The sequence below is a fragment of the Vombatus ursinus genome, unplaced genomic scaffold (assembly GCF_900497805.2).
Source record: "Vombatus ursinus unplaced genomic scaffold, bare-nosed wombat genome assembly UNPS02001419.1, whole genome shotgun sequence".
Taxonomy (NCBI): Eukaryota; Metazoa; Chordata; class Mammalia; order Diprotodontia; family Vombatidae; genus Vombatus; species Vombatus ursinus.
In genome coordinates this window covers 16,419,753-16,444,034 of record NW_020941197.1, presented here as the reverse complement: position 1 = coordinate 16,444,034, position 24,282 = coordinate 16,419,753, and the positions used below count along the sequence as shown (strand labels likewise).

At 35.6% G+C, this 24,282-nt stretch overlaps 1 protein-coding gene and 1 non-coding gene across 2 annotated transcripts in view; one reads left to right on the top strand and one right to left on the bottom strand.

Annotated features, from left to right (window-relative positions):
* BBX (BBX, HMG-box containing) overlaps positions 1 to 24,282 on the bottom strand; it is a 348,489-nt gene that overhangs the window by 169,922 nt on the left and 154,285 nt on the right. The gene's annotated exons all lie outside the window — the stretch shown is intronic.
* On the top strand, positions 22,274 to 22,399 carry LOC114047865. The gene has a single exon (XR_003569681.1). It is a non-coding gene; the product is annotated as a U6atac minor spliceosomal RNA (small nuclear RNA).

Sequence of the window (24,282 nt, the reverse complement as noted above, 5' to 3'; positions counted from 1 at the left end):
ACAGCTCCATGGACCAAGTCAACAGCTCCATCAATAAAGGTAATGTGCCTGATTTCCCTCAACCCCTTCAACATTGATTATTTTCCTTCCTTGCCAATCTGAGGGTTGCTTTAATTTGCATTTCCCTAATTGTTAGTTATTTGGAGCATTTTTTCCTCACATGGTTACTACTAGCTTGGATTTCTTCCTCTGACAACTATCTGTTCATATCCTTTGACAATTAGTCACTTGAGGAATGCCTCTTATTGTAATAATTTTGAACCACTTCCTTATGTAGCTTGGAAATGAGAACTTTATTAGAAATAATATCTATAAATATTTTCCCCCACTTACCTGCTTCCCATCTAATTATAGCTGGGTTGGTTCTGTTTATACAACTTTTTAATTTTATGTAATCAAAACTGTCCATTTTATCTTCTCTGATCCTTTTTATCATTTGGTCATAAACTCTTCTCCCTTACATAAATCTAAAAGGTAATTTCTTCCTTGCTCCTTTATTTGGACTTAGGATGTCATCATTTATGTCTAAATCATGTACCCATCTGGAGTTTATCTCAGTGTACAGTGTTAGTATATATCTATATTCTTCCACACTGCTTTCTACACAATGCCATTTCACACTTTTTCTGTGTACAAGCAAGATCTGTTGTTGTTTTTCGGGGTAAGGTTGGAACTGAGATTTCATCACTGTGGGGATTGCCCAGTATGGTGGCTCCATCCACTAATGCTTATTGTCAACTCATCTGTAACTTAAGTCTTAATGCATTTCAAAGACTACTGAGAAGTTGTGACTTGTCCATTGACATGAAGCAAATATTTGTTAGAGGCAGGCATTGAATCCTAGTCTTTCTGACTCCAAAGCTAGTCTTCTAGCCATTATACAAAGCTGATTCTTCAAGCAGAATATGCTAAGGAAACAAATTACAAACAAGAATCAGTATGTTCTATGAATATATGACCTCTAAGATACCTTCCAGCTCTAAATCTATGATTCTGTGAAACCATATCAGGTACGGACTAAGAACTAATTGAACAATAAAGTTTAACCTAATGTTTCAGATCCAATTTCTTGATAATGAGCCCAAGATCATCCTTAGGTTTATTTTGGTTTGTTTGTGGTTTTTTTTAAACACTATATAACACTTGAAATAATTCACATGAGATTTCTCTAAATAATGTTTCTGAACTGAGGGTTAAAAACCTTGGGATATAGATAGATATACACACAGATGTACATATACATATATTTATATATACACACATGCATACACATTTATATGAATGCATGCATGTTGATTGTATATATACACATATGTATGTGAGTGTATATGCATGTGTGTATATGTAGGTATGCAAATATACATCTACCACACATGTAGACATATTTTATATATATGTATGTATACACATCTACCAGACATATATAAATTCCCACTCCACCCCACCCTACCCCACCACCCTAAGACTACCAGCTAAACTTAGTTTTCCTATGTATGACATTTGACCTCACCTTGCTCAAAAGAATTTATGATTAAGGATGAAATGTTTTGTATCTGGAACAAGTTCAAGGTGGTCCTGTTACCATTATGGAACTCCATTATGGACAAGATCAGCTCCAACCAGACAGGCTAATAACCCTGTTACATCAGGCAAATTTACATGTAGCAATGAACCTTTGAAAGGTAGCTTAGCCTGGTGATAGAAAGCTGGCCTTGGAGTCTGGAAGATATGGTTTAAGGCTGGCCTCTGACACATACTAGCTGGGTGACATCATTTAAACTCTCAATACCCCAGACAACTAACTCCCTACAACTATAAATTAACAGATTACTTAATGATCTGTATTGGTAGAGGGAGTTTCCTCAATGAGGAAATCATAGGCCTGGAGCCAAGAAAGAATTTTTAGCACTAAGATAACATTCATTATCATCACCATCTCCATTTAGGTATCATTTTTTAAAAGTCCAATTTACTACCTCTATAACCCTGGGCTTGGCACTAACCAGCTCTGGGTCACAGGTTTTTCACATATAAAAAGAAAGAGTTGATCTAGATACCTTATATGGTTCCTTCTAACTTAAGATCTACAATCCTAAATATCCACCCACAAAGATACTCTCTTCCCTCTCTTCCTAGCTCCAAAAAGATATGAGGTGGGGAAAGTGCTTTGGGAATTCCCAAACTTTGGGCCACTAAAGAAATACAAAGCAAAACAGATAAACTTGGAATGTAGAATAAAATTCTGAGAAATAAGACATCAATCTCATAAAATTAGAGACCGTCTTGAAGTTTTTACTCACAAACTTAATTAGTTTTTAATACTTAACCTGAAAAAATATAAATGTGTCTAGGTGAGTAGAATATTCTAGGTGTCAAAAACCAAAGAGGCATCAGAGAAGCATTTCCTTCAGTAACTAGGAAAAACAAGAATAATTCAATAAATTCACAAATAGTGTGATTTCAAATAAATATGACTGACATGACTGTTCACCTCTGAAGACACAACTTCTTCCTCATTTCCTCCCCAACAGTAAAATATGTATCGTCAGATATAACTTGTATCAAGTCCTCATAGAATACTTCTCTCCCTTCAAGATAGACTTCAAGAATCACCTTTGACCTAAGGCCTTCCCAATCCCCTCACCTGCTAGTGCCCTTTGTCCTAAACTATGAGGCACTTAACTACTTTGTATTTATTCCTTGGGGGGCAACTGGGTGGTACAGTGGATAAAGAGCCAGGCCTGGAATCAGAAAATTCATATTCCTGAATTCAAATCTGGTCTCAGACACTTACTAGCTATATGACCCTGGGGCAAGTCACTTAACCCTCTTTGCATCCATTTCCTCATCTATAAGATGAGCTGGAGGAGGAAATGGCAAACCACTCCAGTATCTTTGGCAGGAAAACCCCAAATGGGGTCACAAAGAGTCAGATATGCATTAACAACAATATTTATTCCTTTTATATTTACATGTATATACAGGTATATATTTCTTCTTTTTATCCAAGCTCCATTAGAATGTAACCTCTCCCCGGTTAAAGAGAAAATATTGCAAACAACAAGAAAAAAAAAATTTTAAACTGTGAACATACAGTCAGGATTTCACAAGACCTAGCAACTTCTACTTTAAAAGACCATAGGTCTTGGCACATTATATTTCAAAGACCAAAAGAGCTGGGGTTGTATCCAAGAGTAACTTACCCGGCAAAGTTGAGTATAATCCTGAAGGAAAAAAAAGGACATCTGACAAACTTAAAGATTTTCAGGTATTTGTAACAAAAAGGCCAGAACTCAGTGGAAAATTCAATATAAAATATCCAGAAGAAATATAAGGAAAACATTAAAGACTAATTATAAAGGTCAAACTGTTTACTTATTATACCTATATGAAAAAGTTATCAGCATTCTTAAAACTGTCATCATTAGTAAGATAGAAAGTTTGGGGCTGAGTTGTGTATGAAAGGGTTTTTCTAAAACACAAAATTGGGTAGGAAAAGATTTGTAAAAGGGAGCAATTATAAAAATAGGGCATGGCTGGAAGAATTTATACAGAGGAAGGAGGTGAGGGTGGAGGGCTGTTAATGTTGGAACCTTACTCTCATCTAGGTTGAAGAAGAAATTGTACATCTGGAAGAGTGTATAAGTCCTCTGAACACGTAGAGAAGTAAGAAAACTGGGGGACAGGGTGGGGGAGGGACTTTTACAGGGGTACATGAACTGGAATTTGGGAGAGTACAGGGAGAGGATGGGAGAACTTTTGCAAGGATATGTGGATTGAGACAGCGGTAAGGGGGTTGGGGGGGACTCTTAGAGGGGTGGGTAGGATGGGCAGTGGGAGAGTGAGGGGAGAATATAAGATAACAGATATTGGGTAGAAAGAGAGGATGAGAAAGAAAATAGTAAAAATAAGATGGAGGAAATTCACAAATAGTAATCATAACTTTGAATGTGAATGGGATGTTTATAGTAGCTCTCTCTGTGAAGGCAAAGAAATGGAAATTACAGGAATCCCCATCAACTGGGGAATGGCTGAACAAGTTATGGTGTATGGTTGTGATGTAATACTGCTGTACAATAAGAAATGATGAGCTCAATGATTTTAGAAAGGCATGGAAAGACTTGCACAAAATGATGAAGAGTGAAGTGAGCAAAACCAAGAAAACACTGTCTAGAGTAACAGCAATATTGTTTTAAGAAGGACTTTGAGCAACTAAGTCATTTTGACTATTATAAATACACAAATTAAAAATAGGAGATATGAAGAAAGATGCTTTCTGCACCCAGAGAAAGAACTGCTAAATAGAAGTATGTATAGAACAATTTACACACACACACACACATATGCACATAAATATACACACACCTATTTGTGTCTATTGGTATCTAGGGCTGTGGGGGAGGGAAGAAAAAAAGGAAAACTAAAAGAAATTTACATGATAACTTTGTTGTATATTTGGAGATAGTAACAAATTGCACATGGTAGATTTGCAGTTTCGTGTGCAGTCAACTATTTTAATTGGAAATGCTTGTTTTGTTCTATGAATTGAAAATAAAATAAATATGTAATACAAAGGAAAAAAAAGAATGAATGTAAGCTCCTTGAGTGTAAGGATTGTTCATCGTTTTAATAATTTAGCACCTAGCAGAGCTTTTGGCAAATAGGAGACATTTGTTGATTGATTTTTTTTTCCATGATTTGCTTAATCCTGTCCCATGCTACAAGACCTTCTCAACACTTATTTTACAAGATATAAGACAGCTTTCTCGTTTGTATGTTCTACTATAGCCACTTTCATCCAATTATCTTTAGAATCCTCTTAGCTCCATACCACCTTCAAAATCTCATTTAGAACTACAGAATCTTGGGATAGGTCTAAAACCAAAAAAACTAAAACAGTCAATATGTCCTCAGTGATGACAAAGAAGGTTAACCCAAGACTGGTCCTTGTTAAAATTATGAAGCAAGACAAATTTTTTTTCCTTGAATTGAGTTGGTGTCTTTTTTTCTGTGTACTTTTTTCCTTTTCAAGTTAGTAATGGGTCTTGAGACTTATTCTCTTCCTGTCCACTTTCTTCTCTCAACAATGCATTCTCTGTTTATGAAACCAGACCAGTATAAGCAGGTTTCAAATTAAACTTTTTGTCTAGGGTCATTCCTTTGCTTGAAAATCTTCACCACCTCCCTTTGCCATACAAGGCCCTCCAAAATTTAGCACCTTTCCAGCTTCATCTCATATTATTTCCCTCCAGATACTCTTTAAAATATTTTACTACCTTTTGTCTTTACATTACCTTCATTTCCTAATATGTCCATTCCCTTCCCCTGCCAAGTAAGATATTCCTTGACAGAAAGAATAAAAAATAAAAAAAATTCAGTTTAGTAAAACTAAGCTATGTACTGAGTCTAACTGCATATGCAATGATCTACACCCACATTGCCCTGCATCAGCAAAAGGAGAGATGTCTTCTCCATGCATTCTTTATGTCAACCAAATTGGACCATTCTGTTCCTCAATCACATCCAGCATTTCTCCTCCTTTTTAACTTTGTTCACCTAGTTCCCTGCCTACCTATAATGCAGTCTCCCCACCACCATCTTTGAAATTTTTGAATTTTAATCAATCTTTTAAAGGCCAATTCAAATCCCACCATTCCTGTAAGGCCCTCCCTGATCCCATCCAGCAATAAGCACCTCCTTTCCTTCTTAGCTTTCATAAAAAAAAAAAAGCCTTCAATTCTACTTATGTATTATTGTGTATTAGAAGCAAATATATCTTTCCCTCAGGCTATAAGCTCTCTGAGGTCAGGGACCAAGTCCTACATAAACTTTGTATCTCTCTTTTGCACGTATCAGGTACTTAACACATGTATATTGAATTTGAATTCAGCTTCCTCCTAATACTCATGTATTCAGTAATAGCCAATAGCCATCCCAAATAAAACAAAAAGTAATCTTCAAATGCTCTGTCCTGGCCAGGCAGAAAGAGGATTCACTTGACTTCTTATCTCTAACCAGCCAAAATTAATACCTACCGGCCCAACCTAGTGAGGAGCATAAAAACAGAGTCAGAGGACAAAATAGCAGCTATAGAAATTTACCGCCTTTCTCCCCAACTGTGATTCCTTGTTGGGCATCAAACTACCTGTCTGGTAATCAATCAGCCAATAAACATTTATTAAGCACTGACTGTGTGCTAGGTACTTTGTGCTAAGCTCTAGATGTGCAAAGAAGAAAAAAAGAAAAAAGGCAGCCCATACTCTCAAAGGAGCTTACAACCTAAAAGAAGAGATAACATAAAAACAATTATGCATAAGTCAAACTCTATATAGGATAAACTGGAACTAACGTACAGGGAACTCACAGTCTAATGGGGGACACAACATTTGAAAACAACTATGTAGAGTACAATTCAAGCTATTCACAGGCTAAATTGACAGAAGGAAGGCACTAGAATTAGCAGAGGTTGGGAAAGGTTTCCTGTAGAAGGTGGGAAGCAAGGAGGCAGAGATGAGGAGGGAGACCATTGCAGGAATGGAGGGCAGTCAAGGCAAATGCTTGGAGTTGGGAGATGTCTTGTGTGAGGTACAGTAAGGAGTTCAGTGTCACTGGATTGCAGAGTACACAGTGAATGGGAGTAGAGGGGTAGGTAAGGTACAAGAAGACCAGAAAGGTAGGTGGGAAGAGGATGCAGTTTATGAAGGACTTTGAATGCCAAACATGGGACTTTATATTTGATCCTGGAGGTGACAGAGAGCTGCTACAGTTAAATGAATTAGGGAGATGTCAGGGTCAGATCTGCTCTTTGACAGCTGAGTGGAGGATGGAATAAAGTGGGGAGAGACTTGTGGCAGGCAGTCCCACCAGCAGGCTATGAAATAATCCAGGCATGAGGTAATGAGAGCTTGTGTCAGGGTTGTGGTAGTGTAAGAGAAAGGAAGGTGAATAGGGGAAATGTTAACATCTATAGGTCTTTGTAGCCCATTGGATATGGAGGGGTGAGAGTGAGTGAGGAGTCAAGGGTGACAACTAGGTTGAGGGCAGAATCCTGTGTTCCCTATCTGTGCTTATTGCTTAGATTCTTGTTTATTTTCCTGAAATTAAAGAACATTTTATTTGATGCCTCGGGCTGTAATCTTAAGGGCAAGGATACTGTACTATTTTTTCTTTGTATCACCAATACATGGCACATAATGCTTCTGATGACTGACTAAAATGCCTGCCTAGGCATATACTAGCTATAAAACCTCACACTTGAGCTAGCTAGATTGCCAACCCTACACTCTTTCGACCTGCTAAGTTTATCCTGAGCTGCTGAAACTGGAGTATATCAAACCACCAGAATTTGAGACATCTGGAGAGAGGAAACATTTTGAAGCAGGGAAACCACGATGGAACCCCTCAACCAAGTCACTTACCCCTACTCTCCCTAATCTTAAAGCAGGTTTTGGCTGACTGCATTGTGTCCTAGTAAATATAATCAAAGTAAGGAACACACCAGGGTTGGGATAAAGGAGACTTTTAATTGTGTCATCTAGGTATTTAATGACATTTGTTTAAATTTTTAAAAACACTTGCCAAAAAGTTTCTACAACCCAAAGATGGAGCCATCAGAATCTATCTTTTGCTATCAAAAAATGGCATGGGGAGTGGGGGAGGGGTAAGGAAACCATGCATTTCCAGCCATTGTGCTAGCATCTATATTTGACTTAGCTTAAGAAGTCCAGAGCTTGCCCTGAAGTCAGCATGGTGTAAATCCCTTGAAATTTTATTAACCTAATTTTAAGTAACACACACATATAAAAAACTAAACTCCATGACTTTTGCATTACATTAACTCCCACATATTGAGTTCCCTTATTAACAAGGGCTACTTATACTGCCATCTTAACAAAACAAGTTAATTTCGCTGTGTCCATCACTATTTTGTAATCCACTTGTGAATTTTAAACACCTGTGATGTAGCTTCAATAATAAAATCTGCATATAATGACTACCAATTTCAAGAGAACTATAGAAAGCGCCATGATTAAATGAAAGAATGAGCCCCATAATATGGCTTTTTAAATGATAATAAAACAATCTTGCACAAGTACAGTATTCATATTCTTAGTGCTTATTGGAACACAAGTATTCAAATCAACCTAAAATAAATCACCATAATGATCACCAATCATGATCTTAAAACAGAAGAATAAACAATGCTCATATACTACATTTAGCCTAGGGCACTCATCTGTTAAATTCTATTATACGTGCATTAAAGTATTTGCACATTTTGGAAATCTATGAAATCTATGAGTAGGATGAGCTAAAAAGTTTTTCAAGGTATCTTCTGAGATAATCACTAGTGTACATGTGTTTTCCTATAGAATATTTAGAATAAGAGTAGCAAATTCCTCTAAGAGTTAAAATCAGCAAACAAATCAATACAAAATTAATAAAATAAGCTGTATCTTTCAGCTATCCTTCACTGCCATGTGGGTTTCAGGTAATAAAATAAATGTTTTGTAAATTAATATGAATACCAGCGATATTTTTAAAATATAAAAAATCAGGTGATTTAATTCTTAATTATAAACCTCAGACCCTATGGGATAAGGTCCTCAGATCTCTAGTCTTCATTTTATTTATTAGAAGAATAAGGTAGAGAAAGACTGACCTGTACCATGTTACAAGGAAATAGAACAATGAGATACTGTGTGACCCTGGACAAGTCACTTCACACATTTTGCCTCAGTTTCCTCATCTGTAAAATGAGCAGGAGAAGGAAATGGCAAACCACTACAGCATGTTTGCCATGAAAACCCAAAACTGGGGTCATGAAGGGTCAGACACGACAAATGACACAACACTGACTCCAAATACCACACTACTTTTTAACAGCCACTAATGAGACAGCATATATTGTTCACAATTCACATTATTCACAGTACTATCTTGCTTGCACACCTGGGGAAATGCAAAGAGAATTAATCATGATCCCCACCTTCACAAAACTTATAATTTAGCAGACTAACACTTCTATAATATTTCACCTAAAAGAAATTACAAGGCAACACTGGAAAACATCATTACCTGATAAATTAATAATAATTAAAGAGTACCCTTGCACATAGTAGGCATTCCAAAATATTTACTAATTGTTATTTTTCAAACTTTATATTTTATAGCTCTCTAAGTAAATAATAATTAGCATTTTGAATGTTATCCACACATCCTTCCTAGTAGATTTTTCATACAGGTTAAATGTTAATTTGAAAAACAGCATTTACTTTCAGAGAAATGCTTTTTCTCAGGTTCTATAAAACCTCATTAGATTAAGGAATGCAGTATATGAAATTATTCAGAACACAATTATTAGGTGCCATCTAGTGGATGTTTTTATAGGTCTTTTGTTTTTGCCTTTCTATATTACTATATTTCCTCCCATTCTTACACAGGAAATAAGAGTTTGATATTTTAAGTCTTGAATAAGCCTAAATACCTCCCCCCTCTCCTACACTACCCACCCAACACACACACACACACATACACACACACCCCCAAAGGGAAAAAAATTTTTTAAAAAGACTAGTGCATTCAAGAATGTAAACTACATATTCCACAGAATCTTCAGAATCTTATAATCCATACTAACACTTCATCATCCATCACTTCTTGCAGTTAGTAAATAACATCCTATATCTTTTTTTAAAGTTGAATCTGACTGCTAACATTGATTTTAAACCTCTGTTTGGGAATGTACTACTGTCTCAGTGAATAAGGAGCAACCCCATTATCTCCTAAGTGGTCAGGAATGCATTAAAGCAGCTTATACAAGTTTGGAGAGAGATTCAATTTAACAAACATGCTTTTACCAATCATCACAAATGATAATAATAGACAATGAGCATCATTACACTTGAACAGTAATTACCGTTACTGCTGCTCCATACCATACAAACCCAAATTCACTTAGTGCAAATAAAGTACATGAGATACATAAAAATTGCTTCTCTGCAAAGCTTTAGGAATAATATCATTCTACTCTCATATGCCAGCTATAACAGAAACATCCTATCAAAAAGAACAACAGAAATTTCCATTATGGTCGATTAAGATACAATTAATTGAAAATATTAACGTAAGCTTAAAGACAAAGCAAAATGGCAAATTGAGGGAACTATCTAGCCTTGTTCTCCAATAATTCAGATAAAGGTTTTCAGTCAGATTTATTCTGATGAAATACATTTTTAGATAAATTAAGCTAACGTAGTTAGACCATCTCTTTCCTCTGGATATGGAGACATTCTATCAGTATTTTGAAAACATTTCAAGGGCAGACTATTTATAAGGGGTTGGAATCTGTGTCAGTGGAAGGAGTGCCCACGCAGAAGAAACCACAGGACCTTGAAGTATTAAGGATATTTATGCACATGTCTCATTCTCCTGTGCTCCATTAGATTATAAGAGCCTTTAGCACAAAGAACAGTATCTTCTTTTTTAGCCTTTTTATTCTCCATTTTTAGCAAAGTGCACTACTTATAGATGGTGTTTAACAATCTGTCTTCCATTAATAAAGGGTTGAATTTAATTTCCTTATATTCACTGAAATTTTCACTTTTGCTCCCTGTCATGCTGAATTTATAAATACTTTCCCTTAAAAGAATTATTATTCTGACACTGATCACAGGGATCTACCATGTTGAGTGGGAATCCACCTTGGTGATCATCCAGTTTAACCATTCGACTTTGCATATGAGGTAACTGAGATCTAAAGAGGTTACCTAACTTGCCTAATGTGACATAGATAGTTAATGGCAGAACCAGGCTAATCCAGTATTCTTTCCATTCTATCACATGTCTTTCGCTCTTCTCCAGATTTTCAGTCTCCATTCATCAAAAACGTACTTGGCTGATCAATTGTATCTGACTCTATGTGACGCCCCCAGAGACTTTGTCCATGGGGTTTTCTTGGTAAAGATACTAAAGTGGTTTGCCATTTCCTTCTCCAGCTCATTTTACAGAAAAGGAAACTGAGACAAACAGGGTTAAGTAACCTACCCCAGGGTCACACAACTAGTAAGTATCTGAGGCCAGATTCCAACTCAGGAAAATGAGTCTTTCTAACTCCAGGCCCAGCACTACCCACTGTGCAACCTAGCTATGATTTATCTATCTATTTATCTAATATGGACCATAATATATGATTAATATACTATATGTGCTATTTGCAAGGCACTAGGAGTACAAATATGAAACAAGAGAGTTATTGACATAAAGGAACTTACAATCTAAAGGGAAGCATGGACACAAATAAATATCATAAAAATGGAAAATGTTAAAAGCAAAGGAGAGGTTCAAACAAAGTACTATGAGGAATCTGAGGGTGGAAAGAAAAATTCTAGCTAAGGGGACTTACATACTTGTATACATAAAGGGTGTTCAAAAGTCTTACTACAGTTCTAAGCTATTAAAGCTTTAATGACTCCTGAGTTATTAAAGCTCAAAACTACACTTATGATTTCTGGAACACTAAGTATATATGCATTTGGCACCATACTGTGTATACAGGTGTTGAAGAAAATTGAATGAAAGTTGTCAAGAGTGAAATCTACAAAAAGCTTCTACAAAATACAGTGTTAGTAATCTTGATGTCCCGGACTGGGTAAGAATTTGAGAGGCCAGTAAACAGGGAAGCCAGCAATCAAACTGACTGAGGAAGTTGGTGGTCTTTCGGAAATTTCATCACCTCTTCAGGAGAGGAGGGAGGATATTTCATGCCTCCTACCACTGCTTTCCCAAAGTTTATTTTGGCAATTAATGAGGCTATCTAGAGTCATTCCATTCACTCATTCATTCATTTATTCATTCATGAGTTTACAATTTTCCCTTTGGTGTTTGTTGTTGTAAAGCTTGGAGCTGCTGATTTATAGAAATACTCAGAAATTTACCAACACAAGAATGCACACACATAGTCATTCACATTTAATCATCTTGTGTTTCACTTCCCCAACCCTAAGATTTGAATTACCCTCTCACATTTAAAATATGGTACTTCTGACTATGGTGACGATTATCTTCTCCCTTCTTAAAACATTAGCAATTTCTCACTAAATAATTATTACTGTTTTTATATTTGTTACTATTTTACATTTATTTACATATACATATATGTGCATTTTTATATTTGTTGATTTTTTTTAAGGAACACACATACATATATATTTCATGCAAATTATTTGTAACATTCATAATACATTGCAAAGAAAGGGCTGATCTGACTGCAGAAATAAGTTCAGGGCAAGAAATGATGGAGGGGTCAATTATAAAATGGGTTCTATGTAGGCTGCAAATATTGCAACATAGGGTTTCTGTACAGATGCCTTATTTTAGCTTCTATTCTATAGTATGGTTGTATGAGCTGTTCATAGGAAACGGCTTCAAACAACTGGCATCACAGATCAGGTATTCCTACCAGATTACAACCACTGCCAGAGGTTGTAAGGTTAGTCAGTGAAAGCAATTCTATATGCTCAGGGTTAGGTAATCCCTTTCTCCTTCCTCTCTCCACACCTGGCAATGCACTATGATCAAAGTAATCAGGTTAAATGTCAAAACTTCTGAGGCCACTAATATCTCAAAAACTTCCAATATAAACTTTTCAAACTAATATAAAAGTTTATAATCAATAACAATACAGATGTACCCTCATAAACTTGGAATAACCTGTGAAAATTGATGACTGGTGAGGCAGCAAACTAAGGATCATTGTGCTTTAGGAAACATGAACACGAATCACTCTGGATCAAAGGTTTTACTGACACTAAAAAAAAGGGTCAAATGGAAGAATCAACATGCCTGGCTTTCATATTGTGGGAGAATTTTCAAATCTTTGGATATCTGAATGACCAAAATACCAATTCCCCAAAACTTGTTACAAAATGTCAATCTTCATCCAACATCTGCTTATAGGATTTTTCACCTTCAAAAATTAGAGTCCATGAGTATAACTAATGGTTTGGGTTAAATCTATCCTGAGTTCACTCATTTAGTGAATTCTGTGGTGGGAGGAATGATTAACTTTATGGTTTATAGCCATGTAACTCCATAAGAGAGCTTATATTCCAGCTTAAAATCTGCAGATTTTGAATGTTTAAAAAAATAAGGGGGGAAATATATTACAAATTTAATTCTAAGAAATTTGTTAACTTGAAGTAAAAGTTCCACAAAGTTATATATCACCATTTTTCATAGAGTATATATTATTAGGTGAAAATGTCCTAACTGCAATATAATTAAAGGGAAAATGTGAAAGAGGTCTTACTATCAGAAAGAGTTTATAAAATCTAAAATTCATCATGAAAGAGAACCCATTTCTATCTTGAGTAGCCTCATTTTCATTCTTTAACTACCTGAGAAATTATACAAGTTGGCTAAAAAGGAAACAGTTTGAAGGTAGGAAAAGGAGTGGGAAACCAGAAATTGGGAAATGCTATTTTTTTTTAAATGTAAAGCTCTACGTGTGAAAATTTTAAATAGGAATTACTACATTTTTAGCAACGTGAGACAAAATGGCAGCAAGACACATTTCAATTCTGTTCAACAAAATTTGTCCATCCTCACACCACTTTTTAATTTTATGTTCTACCATCTATGCCACTGTTCTCTGGAATGCCCTTCCCCAGTTTTCTCCATTCATTTGTGGCCTTCTCCTTCATTAGATTTCAAAGTTCCGTGAGCACAAGGACTATCTTCTGCTATTTTTTTTTAATCCCCAGTGCTTGGCATAGTGCCTAGAATATTGTAGGTTCTTAAATGTTTAGTAACCGATTGTCTTCAAAACCCTTTTACAATCTTTTGTGTTATGAATATGTTGGAAACAAAGTGCATGCCTACCACCTGGGAGTTTGACAAATTGCAGTATATGAATGTGATAAAATAGCTCTTGTGCTAAAAGAAATGTCAAGTATAAGGAATTCAGAGAAACATGTGAAAACATACAACTGATGCATGGTGAAAAACACTGAACCAGGAGATAATTACACATTATAACCACTACAATAAGGTAAACTGTTTTGTTTAAACAGTTTTCTTTGTTACAAGATAATTCAAAGTAAAATTATAAGGAAATGATTGGAATTAAAAACAAATTAGTAAAACAAAATTGCTTTCTAAAAAATCCCACTGGGAATGGTTTCTCTGATTGATCTAATCTGAAACCTAAATCCTCACTACCAATCAGCACTCAGGTACTCAATTTGTACTATAGCAATTTATATGTCACTAAATCAAAGAATCCTATATTGTTGAGCCTAGAAAAGCACTTAAAGACCAACTGGTCTTATTCTGAGGAACCTCAAGTCATCTGCTACATAACATACCTGCAAGTTACTTAACTTTTCTTGGCCCCAGTTTCCTCCCTTGCACAAAATGAGGGAAGGTGAACTAAATGACCTCTAAATCCCTTCCAGCTTAAAATTCCGTGATGAAGTCCCCACAAACAAGTGACTGGCTGATAAATCTCTCTTAAACATTCCAGGCCATCAGACCATATCCCTTTAAATTAAAATTATTTTACTCATTTAAAAGCTTAATGAATTTTAAAGTGAGATATCACTTGCCACCAGTTGGTGGCTGCTTTTTCACCAGCAAGAAACACAAGATTAATCTCTGCAGCTACTGCAGAAATTTTGAATTCTAGTATATACCCTAACAGTGATTTCTGAGTGGAAGAATCTTCAGAAAACAACAACAAAAAACAAAATTTGCTAGTACCTATGAATAAAGTCAGACATAGCCAGAGTGAAAGGTAACAGATGGTATGCTACACTGGCACTAACACAATGTAAAGAGACCTAGGGGAAATTTCCAGGATATTGGGTAGATGTCCTATGGAGGATTTATGGAAAGATGTATGAGAATTACATAGGATGAAAAAGCAGGGATGGGTGGCAGTCTGTGCCACTGGAGGGTGTAAAAACATTGCTGACACTTCAAATCTAATGAAATCTAAGTAAGTGTCCTGAAATAACTAAATAGAATAAGATTTTTTTTCTTTTAACATTATTCATTCACCATAGACATTCAGTTTCATGGATACCAACACTTTTTTTTACTGCCTAAATATTTACAACAACTACCAGTCATGGACAGAATTGCTATTTGCAGCCTCATATGACTCTAATAAAATGTGTGAACACTTTTTATGCTTCACACTTTATTTTACACAGCTCAAAAGTCTTTGGGGATATCATTCTAAATATGTTCCTGGCCTTGCCCATTTCATGGTCTGAACTGATTTTCTTGGTTGAGTTCAACTACTCACCTATTTTCAGTGAGCAGTAAAAGGAGCTTCTCCCTCCACCATGACCTCCCTACCTGCATCCCACTCCTAAATTCTAAAAAAATGTGCTCATGTAGTACAGTCAGAATAATCAATAATCTGAAAGCGCCGTTGGATGATCTCCAGTGGATAGAGCAATAGATAGTTACAGCGAAGATTCAACTCACTCTCTTGGCCCTCAGAATATAAAACTTTTAACAATATTCCACTTGGTAGCACTTAAGTTGCAAGCCATCAAAATTCAATAGCAGAATAACCAATCTTAATCCCAGAAAAAAAAAAAAAGAAAAAGATGCTAAAATGAGGGAGGGTGAACTAAATGGCCTCTAAGTCTTACTCTTTCCCTCCCCTCAATAAAGAGGTGGGGAGGGACTTTACAGTTTTATACACCGTCAGATATCAGTGAATCAGTCAAAAAGCATGTATTAAGTGTGCTTTTTGTTGACTGCTTATGCTGCATTTTTTTTCCTTTGTCACAGAGGAGAATTCAAAGGAAGATATATGGGGAAATGACTACAATGTAAAATACGAAAGACATTAGCATAACTATGAAAAAACTGGCAACAAACTGTGGGTTTTAATGATAAATATTATATAGTTGTTGCTATTGTGGCAGCGAATGTCTAATCTGAATGTTTATTTTGATTTCTTTATGCTACTAATTCAAATAACTTTTATTGGGAAACTGCAGAAGCTCAGCTGAGTCAAAGAACATATTTCAGACAGCTGCTTTGTGTTTGTGAGACTAAAACAATTGCAGTTTGAGTAACAGCAGGTTGTACAAAGAGGTAAAAAAAAAAATACATGTGAGAACAAAAATATCGGTCAGCCAAAATATGTTCCAAGTATCATTAATTGTTCCTGAAAATAGGGAGTCCTACAAAGGAAATTGTTTTATATTGATTTTTGTAAAACATAATGTCTTCACAGATACTATCTGGTGATGAAAATGAAATCTAACTACAAGGTGTCCCAAAAGTTTTAACATAGTTTTAAGCTATTATTAAAGCTCACTAAGACTTTGTCCTGTATAGCTGCACTGAGTAAAATCCTATTTATCCAGAAATCACTCTTGGCACTTCAGGTTCCTTCATCTTTAAAACAGAGGGTTAGACTAGATAATCTCTGGTTCTTTTCAGCTCTAGCACTGTTGATTCTGTGCTTCTCCCTGAGCAGGAGCCCAAATCAAACAGTGCCATTTTGCACACAACTTTTTAATATAAAAGAGAAGTAAAGCAACTCCATAGGGTGTCCTGAGGTTCATATGTACTCTGCTAAATCTCCTAAATTTTCTATATCCACAATAATCATGAATTGTCATAGCAAGAATTCTGAGACACTGCAAGATATTCAAATATTCAATTATATTTACTTATTAAGACAGGAAATGAGCTACTGTATATTACAAGATTAGGAATGAGTACTGAAACAAAATGGAATTTCTAGTTAATACTAAATTACAAAGAAAAACATTTAATTTGAACAGAATACTCCATGTCTCACATATTTTGGTTAATCAAATTTTACCGTTAATTTTCATCTTCAGAAATTTGGGTGTTTGTTTTTTTCTTCCTCTTATCACACAAACCACTCTTCGGTTGATTAGATAATTTCTCATTATCAGTTAGAATAACTAAAATTGATACTATAGATATTTAATCAATCAATTTTCATATATTTGGGGAGTACTTGTCTATAAATGGTAAGATGAGGGCATCTTCTAAAGAGCCTCTGTTGGAGAAAGTTAAAATACAGAAGTGTCAGACCCAAATCTCCAGGTGCCTATAAGAAACTTCCATTTACAGACATCATCATCTTCATAGCTAGCATTTCAGAACATCATTGTTAATGAAGACTTTCACAAATATTATTCTGTTTGATCTTTGGAACAATCCCTGGGAGGTACGTGCTATTACTCTTCCCATTTTGCAGATGAGAAAACTGAGGCAAAGATTAAATGACTTTCCCAGAGTTCAAGTATAGCACTCTATCCACTGTGTCATATCCTGCTAGCACTTCAAACTAAACAGTTCAAAATGGAGCTCATTATCTTTCCTCTAAGCTTGTTCTCTTTTGGACTTTATATTTTTTTAATCTGTGGCACTACTATTCATCTATCTAGTATCCAATGTTTGAAACTTTGTTGCTCTCTTTGACTATTCCATTTCATTTCTCTAATAAAACTATATGAATAATGATTTAGAATTGAAAAGGGTCTTAGTGGTCATGTAGATGACATCAGACGACAAAGCATCAGATGACAAAACTGAGGACCATTGTGGTTAAATGACTTGCCCAAGGTAATACAAGTACTCCGTGACAGTGACAGAGGGAAGATTTGAACCCAGGTTTTTAACTCCAAATCCTAAATCCTATAGCTCTGTACTAGTGATCACATCTGTCCCTTCCTCTCTCTTCCCATTCCTACCATGTCAATACAAGTTCTCTCTGCCATCGTTCTGGTCTATTGCAATAGCATTCACTTTTTATCCCTTTCAGTTCAGTCAATCAGTCAATCAGCATTTAGTAAGTGCCTACTACATATCAGGCACTATGCTACGCTAGGGACACAAGGAAAGGCAAAAGACAGTCCTTGCTCTTGAACTCAGTCTAATGGGGAGAGGACATGAAAACAACTACACACAAATTAGAGACAATCAGTAGAGAGAAGGCAATAGCATTAAGGCAGATCAGAAAAGGCTTCTCGTAGAAGGTAGGATTTTGCCTTGGATTTGAATGAAGCCAGAGCATCCAGGAGGCAGAAATGAGATGGAAAAGCATTCCAGGCATAGGAGACAGCCAGTGAAAATAGCTAAAGAATAGTAATCTTCCTCCTTCAAAGATCTCACAAGGTTACTCCTTGGTTCAAATACTTTCAGTTGCTCTCTATTGTCTAATGAGTCAAATTGAGCTTTCTTTGGCTGGTATCCAAGGTCATTTACAAGCCACTCTTCTGCCTTTCCAGTCTGATGTCAAGTACTAAATGCTCCAGCTGAAATAGATGGATTGTTGTCTACTCCCATGGTGTCCTGCCCTTGAGCCCATCCATGCTCATATGATTAGCTATGACTGGGAGGTCCTCTTTCCTGCCCTATGCCTAATGAATTCTTACCCATCTTTTAGAACCTAGCCCAAATACTACTTCTCCTTTGATCCTCATCGCCCACCCTCCATGAGCAGAGGGAGAAGGGGAAGAATGCTTGAACTTTACCTTGCATTTGATTTTCTATCTCTATTTAAATAAACTTGTATATTATTGTGCATTATAGTTAACTATGTATCTATTATATCCCCCTACAAAACTATATGCTCAAGGACTATGTCTAATACAAATTTGTATTTCCCAAATGTCTAGTTTAGTCTTTTCTCCATAAAAATAAATTTTTATTGAGCTGAACTCAGTCAGTAAATATTTTATTAAGCACCTAATATATTGTCAAGCACTGTGCTAAACACTAGGGATACAAAAGACAGTTCATGCTCTTAAGGAAATCAGAGTCCAATGAGGGGCAGGGGTGGGGAGAGAACAAGAAAACAACTATGTACAAAGGGAAGACACTAGAATGGATTAGGAGAGGCTTCCTGCAGAAAGTGGGGGACATCAGCTGGGACATTAAGGAAGCCAAGAGGCAGAGGTGAGGAGGGAGAGCATTCCAAGCATGGTGGACAACCAGTGAGAATGCCAAGAGTCAGGAGACAGTATCTTGTTCAAGAACAGCAAGGAGGGCAGTGTCACTGGATCAGAGAGTACATTGGAGTGGTGGGGGTGGTGGACATAAGTTGTAAAAATACTGGAAAGATAGGGGACAGGTTATAAAGGGTTTTGAATGCAAAAAAAAAAAGATTTTATCATTTGATCCTTGAGATGATAGGGAGTCTATTAAATAGGGGGTGACATGGTCAGATTTGCAGTTTAGGAAGATCACTGTGACAGCTGGGTAGAGATGGATTGTAGTAGAAGAGAAATGTGGCAAGGAGACCAATCAGAAAGCTATTGATTGCAACAATCCAGGTATAAGGTGATAAAAGCCTAGACCAAAACTGAGTAATATCTGAATTATACATAGTATCTATTAATGCAAAAATGGTATTGATATTATATAGTAGATTCATTTAACCTCTAATGATTAGACAAGTAACATGACAGTAGATAACGCATTAAACTTGGGAATCAAGAATATCTTAGATATTTGACAGCAGTTAATGCTGGGCAAATCATTTATTCTCTCTGTCTCAGTTTTCTCATCTGTAAAATGAGAGGGTCAGACCTAAGTCTAAACTTCTTAGCCTGGCATTTAAGGACCTCCAAAAATCTAGCCCTAATCTCTTCTCAGCTGAATTTCCCCTCCACAAATTCCTTACTTTTTTTTTCTAATTGTAATTGGTTTACATATTATTTCCTCAAAACACTCCAGTACTTTCCACTCTTCCTCTGTCTCTTAAATGGGGAAAGAGAATAAGCATTTATTAAGCATCTATTGTGTGCCAGGCTTTGTGTTAAGCACTGTACAGATATTGTATTTAGTACTTGTTATTTGTACTTGGCCTCTATCTGTACAATGCTTAGTACAAAAGAGGACCATTGTTTCTTACCAACCTAGAAGGCAGGTGCTATTATGGTCTCCATTTTTTTCTATACCTGAGGATAAAGGGGATATTTCCACTACTGTTGCCCACTCACTCAAATGATACACCATTTTTCAAGGCCTAGATCAAAATCTATCAGCTCTTTAAAGCCTTTACTGACTACTCCAAGCTGAAATCCTCTTTCAAGGCTCGAAGTTCCTACTATACTTAGGGGTTTTTTTTAAACCATTCATTTAGTTATTAATTATATACTACACCTTGTAACTGCTACCTGTTGTTGTCTTCGGACTATTAAGCTGTGTGTACTTATTTAAACTTTATTTGTATCTTATCTCCCAAATTTTGTGATAACAGGAACTTTCTTGTATCCTTTTATATATGGTTCCACATAGTACCTAATAAAAGGGCCTTTATCCATAACAGGGAGTCAATAAAAATCAATTTCTGTTAAAAGAAACAGCTACTTTGACCTTAAACCAGATAACTGCTCTTGAGTATATGGTTTCTGTTAACTATTCCTGTTTAAATTAAGGCAGAACAACATTATACATTAAAAATTAGAACAACAGAGTGTTTTGGTTTCTCACTTGGCAGATTCTCACTCTCCTTACTTTGAAGAAATTGCAAAAATCTCCAGTGGCCCTTCCATCTTTCCTTTTCTTCTCTTTCTCCCATCTCCCTACAAGATAAAGGAGATGGGCCCACTCAAGGACAGGGAAGAAGAACCTTTCTATTTTTTTTAAACCCTCATGTACGTCCAGAGAAAGAAGAAATCAAAAACTAATACAAGAAAAAGATCCTAGAAAGGATATTATCTGAGAAGAAGGAACTCACTTTGTCCAAATCTCACCAACCTGGGACCTTAACTAGCTACATACTATTTAGTAAACACACACACACCACACACACACACACACACAACTGGCTTTAAAACCATTTGAATGCAAATTATATCAAGCAAACAAATATCCCTGGGATCATAACTGAAAATATTTGAAAAACATACTTAAATTGTCCTTTGAGGAAACTCCAAAAAAAGGCCGAAGAAAGAATGTCCATAAATATACTTTGGCCTAAAAAGGCAACTGTTTTGATAACTCTGTCCAGTGAAAATAAGAATCCGTCTGACCCCAGGCACTATGATCTAGAACATTTTAACCTGGATGTTCCAGGTCACTTGATAGTGTTCAAAATGGTTCTTAACTGTTGGAAGGTAACCAAGTGATGACAACGCAAACTCCATGTTTGTGGATAGCTCTATGCTCTGGGAAATAATAATAAACATTGACATTTTCAGGGTTTTTTCCCCCAATATATTGGTTGGTTTTGATCATAATTTTTTCCTCTTTCTCTTTTTCTTTAAAAATATTTGTTATATGGGATGGCTCTTTGGGAAGAGAAGGTGGACAGACACTGGGAGGAATTTTAGTGATGCATCAAACAAAAGGTATCAATTTAATTAATCAATAAAATGTTTTAAAATAATATTTCCAGCTATAACTATTACAAAATGACAAGGATGATAATATGCGAAATCATAAGCTATGATCACAGTTTCATTTCTGTCATTGCTTCAAAACATTTCTCCAATTAGTTTTATAATAAAAGAAACCTCATAGATTTTTCTCTAATAAAACCCACGCTCAAAGACCTTTATACCAAATGTTCAAGCTTGTTTGTGGAATAGATAAGGTTTCCTTCTTCAAAAATTCCTCTTACAATGGTAATGTGTTGCCCTCTAAGTGTTACATCAAAAGCAAGTGTTCAAGTAATTTATTTTTTTCAGGTTCTGCAAAATCAAGTCAGTTTTCCTCAAATGGGGCTTTTAACATTGTGATAGTAATAAGAAAGCTGCTTCAACAAAACACCCAATCATTACCCTTTTAGCTTTTTGCAAACTACACAAATATTTTAGCATTTAACTAGTGATTTGCACAAATATAACATTTCTCACCTTTAACAGGTGAGACAGAGGAAACAGCAAAGTAGAGACTATCCTTCTACCCAAACTTTCTTTCCATAAACCTGTACTTAGGAATTATTTTAAATAGAAGACTCTTTAATATATAATTTACAATTACATCTCAGATAAAATTATATATTATAAAGATTACAGATGTATCAAAAACAAAATATGGATTTACAAAAAAATTATGAAATTATATCCAAATTATACCTCAGATAAAACAGATCTCAGTATAACTATACAAATATTACGCCTACCACCCCAACTAATCCCCCAAAAACAGTTGTCTTATGTTTGGAGATTTGTTATGTTTGGACATTTTGTTAAATGACACAAATTTTTTTTTAAATCAAAAAAAGAAATCTTCATCGAGCATTTAAAAATATACAATGGTGATATATGACAAAAATAGAAGGTTAATATTTCCCTTGATAAGGATAAAAGTTGTCCAACTGACTTTTATAACACATATACAATTAAGACATTTACAGTTCTCTGGTATCTAACCAAGTCTGATTTATTGTGGTAGTTGTTTCTAAGAAAAATAAATACAAATATGTTTCTGAAGTTAAATCCGTTGCAGAATTTTAACAGAAATAATTACTTGGCTCCCCACAGATGAAAAGTTTATGTCATGTTTATATGCTAACTGATCTTTTTCATCCTCTACAGAGATAAATGAAATGTAAAAATTAATTTATTAAAATAATAATTCCTTATGCTTGCTACAACTACGAATTAGACTTTATGAGGCTTAGGAGGCTCTCCTTTTCAGACTCTACGGACACTAAGTATGAACACTCATCCGAAGCAAGAATGGTAAATTTTTTTCTGTAGTACTTTGAAACATGTCTTCAACTAGATTAATAACATATTAAAGAAATTAATATTACAAAAGAAGTTTTGGTCACTGATAAATGAAAATATTAATGAGACTACTTAACAGGTCAAGTCTTTTACATTAATCAAAGACACAATATAAGAGCTGTTTTACATTATGCTCTCATATCACAAGAGTTATGTCAGGTAATTTCCTCTAGTTCTTCCTAATTTATAAACATAAAGAATGTTTTCTTCCCTGCATTCCAGAAGAACTGAAAGTAAGTCTGTTTTCCTAGAGATATGATGCTAATACCCATCTCTTTCTTGTTTTGGACTTACAGTATGTTTTATATAAATAAGTTTAAAACAGCTCTTTTCCCTTTATGTTGCCTAAGCATTGGGTATTCACCTTGGTGCTAGCCTATTACATGTCAGGTAAAGGGGAAGGAAAGCTGTTTCAACATTACTCCCTAAAACACAATTTTTTAAAATTCCAAATATAATTTTTATAAAAGTTGGTAATTTAAGATAAACTATCCAATCAAGAAGTTATATTGAAAAATGAGTTTTTCCCCCTTTCAAAATGCATTTATTTATTCAATATATGCAAATAACTATGCTACAAGGAAAGCACCATACCAAAGGAAAGGTTGACTCCCAAGTGCCATCAGAAATTTAAGGAGGGAATCAGTAGTAGTCCACACAGAGGAAAACAATTACTACCCCTGTTGTGACTTTGTTCAAGGCACTTAATTTATATCTCAGTTTCCTCATCTCATGAAGAGTCAAAGCAGGTTCTAAGGTAAAAATCACTGATGTAGCATCATAGCTCCTGAACTGAAAGACGCCTTAAAGGATCATCTGGTCCTACCCCTCATTTTACAGATGAGGAAACTGAGGCCCAGAAAGATTAAGTGATTTGCCCAAGGTCACAGCTGGGAAAAAAAGGAAACAAGCATTTTATAAGTGCTTTCTATGTGCCAGGCACTTTATAAATATTATCTTATTTGATCTTCACATTGACCGTGACTTGCTCAGGTTCACATATTAAGTTTCTGACAACATATGTGAACTCAGGTCTCCCAGACTCTGGGCTCCATTGCTCTATCCATCGTGCCACCATGCTGCCTCAAGGATAGTCAGTGGAAGAGCCAGCCCTGCTTCAAATTCAGCACTCCTTCTACTACCCCATGGATCCCAACACAAAAATAACTAGTCTTCAAATGGATTTTTTTCTCAAACTAGCATTCATAAAAACCAACAGCCAAAAGAAAATACACTGGGACAATGAGCAGCAAAAGATTTAGAAAAGGCCTTTGTAAAATGGCCCTCCAAGCCCAGGTGATTCAGGGGCTACTTAGGCAGCTGGCTACAATGATGGAAAGAGAAGAAAGGGAAAAAAGAGCTACCACAAAGGCTACCTGACGAGCATTTCCTTTTGCCCTTTATTGCAATGAACAGATAAATTGCTTGCGTTTATACAGCACATTAAGATTTGCTGGGTGCCTTTACAAACATTATCTCATTGGTTGCTGTGACGATCAAATGAGATAATATTTGTAAAGCGCTTAACATAGTT